Genomic DNA, 2,935 nt, shown 5'->3' on the forward strand with positions numbered 1-2,935 from the left:
TAAAATAAGTAACAATCAGAAGAATAAGGATCAATTTTGATAGATAAAAAATTTCAATAAAAAAATAATAAGGAAAAAGCAAACAGCAATTATAAAAATAAGTACCAAAATTAATATAAAAATTAAATTTTAAGAGATGAAATTAAATAATAAATAGTCAAAACAATATATATATATAGCAATCAAAAGTTTGAGGACCAAATTTGATATAATCAGCAAATAATATGACATTTCTAAATTTTTCACAACTTCCGGAAAGTGTTTTTCACCTAAATTTTCTAAGAAAATAATTTTTCTGGAAACTAAGCCAAATTTTTCTTTGATTGGAAAGTGTTTTTTATTAACTAACTTTTCTAATAGCAAACAAACACAAAAAAGTTTGAAAAATAGTTTCTTAGAAATTAATTTTCGGAAAAAAAAATGGCCTAAGTTATGTTCAAACTATATCTATTAAGATTTCAAATAGTGTTTGTTCCACTCTATACCTTTATTCATATAATGTTTATAATTACGAACATATAAAACCTATAAATCTTATTTCTTTGTCTCCTTGCTCTAAAATGTATAATTTGACTGTGTCTTTTATTAGTAAAGTTCATAATTTATATGTTAAGATCATAAAATATATTCAAGAAAATAAACAATATACATTTTGAGATGATTTATATAAGTATCATGATGCACTTAATGTTGAAAATCATTTCATGATATAAATTAAACATGAATGTTGTCATTGAAAAATTAATCATAAATTGCAAGTGAGTGGTGTTAGACCATTGAAAGTATTGGTAATGATTGAATTAAATATTATGTCATTAAACTGTCACTAAACTTTGATATTAGAACCTCAATATATATAAAACATAGTATTCTACCCTTGACGATCCTTTTGAAACCTCTACCCTATTATCCTTATATTTCACACAAAAGGAACATATTATTATTACTTTAGATGCACAAGTTATTTTTACTAGGAATGATGAACCTTAGAAAATCTCAGTATATGAGATAGATGACTAGATTCAGACTATATTTGAATTATTAGAGAAACATTATAATAACTTGATCATAATCTTTGGGATCTTTATTAGATTCTTCTTGAACTACACTCGATGAGATCGAGTTTCTTCAATCTTGAGAGAGTTGGTGGGGACATCGGACTTAAGATATTGTTTACACATTCATATGATTATAGATAATGAAAGGTAGCCCAAAGTATTAAGAAATTAGGCTTTAACTTATATTTTGGTTTAACTTATTTAAACTTTTAGTTAAGGTTTATTAATTAGATTTTATTTGTTAGACTTGATTTAATTATTGCTGGGTATTTTATTTAGCAGACTTATAGCCTAATTTTTTATTTTAGTTAGAATTTTAGTATTTATGTCTTTTTTTTTCTTCTAAATGTTAGACAATTGTTAATGAATTGAATAAAAATTATAAAGTTGCAGACTTTTCCAACCCTTATTATTTCTTTTCTTCAGCTTTCTTCGGCTTCTTAGTATTAGCTTATTACTTAATCTTCAAATCTCTTTTGTCCTACATCAAAAGGCCATTAGCTTGGATAATATCTCATGATGAGGTAAATTTGGTGTTGAACATCATATTTAAAAGTGATAACAATACTGTAGATAAGTATAACATTTCTTAGTATGGTATGCTTTTCTTCTGTTGGCCCCAATTTTCATGTCTATTTTAGTATGGAATTGCCAAGGTGATGAAACTTAAGAATATTGATTTTCTTTGAATGAATTATGTAGATGTATAAGCCTTTCATGGTTATTTTATTGAAAATTAAAATTAGTGGAAGAATGGTTGATTATATAGTTAAGAACCTAGGTTTTCCACGTTCATACCGTGTAGAAATGACTAGAATCTTTGGTTGGATATGGGGTGCTTTGGCATGATTTTGTAAATGTTATAATTTCGGTGGATCACAAACAACTTTTACACTTTGGATTTTTCCAAAATGACATCTCTTTTGTTATCACAACAATTACTAGAAATTTTTTTATGAAAACATGATTAATTTGTACATTTAATGTCAAATTAAAAATAGAATCCATTTACTTTTTGTATTAAAACTTTGTTGGAATTTAACCTTTAACATAATCTTTTTAACAAGAGATATTAATATGATTTAAATAGATTATGGGTGAATGAAAAATTAATCTAAAAAAACTCTTGGTTGTCATATTTTAGTGAAACACAAAACTCTCTAAAAAACTCTATCCCATATACAAAAGATACAAAATTTTCTATGTGTTTATAAAGTGTAAAATTGAAAAGTTAAAATTAAGCTCAAAGAGTATCTAAAATTTTATAGGGGAGAAATCCTTAACAAAGTGATTTTAGGGCTTAAACTTGACAACAACACAAGTTCAGTCTAAGCCTTAGTTTGAGTTTATTATACAATATTATTTTGGGCCATAAAAAATTATTTTTTTACCAATTAAAATTTTTACATGGGCTTGTTCCATCTTTGAGCCCATTGATTTGTCCAATCCAGCTCATAAATATTAACATGCACTTTTAAGTACTAATCAACTACACTTGATTAGGTCAAGTTTCTCCAATCCTGAGAGAGTTGGTAGGGACATCGAACTTAAGATATTGTTTACACATTCATATGATTATAGACAATAAAAGGTAGCCCAAAGTATTAAGAAATTAGGCTTTAGCTTATATTTTGGTTTAACTTATTTAAACTTTTAGTTAAGTTTTATTAATTAGATTTTATTTATTAGACTTGATTTAATTATTGCTGGGTATTTTATTTAGCAGACTTATAGCCTAATTTTTTATTTTAGTTAGAATTTTAGTATTTATATCTTCTTCTTTTTCTAAATGTTAGACAATTGTTGATGAATTGAATAAAAATTATAAAGTTGTAGACTTTTCCAACCTTTATTATTTCTTTTCTTCAGCTTTCTTC

Source organism: Populus euphratica, unplaced genomic scaffold (genome assembly GCF_000495115.2).
Source record: "Populus euphratica unplaced genomic scaffold, PopEup_1.0 scaffold34.1, whole genome shotgun sequence".
Taxonomy (NCBI): domain Eukaryota; kingdom Viridiplantae; phylum Streptophyta; class Magnoliopsida; order Malpighiales; family Salicaceae; genus Populus; species Populus euphratica.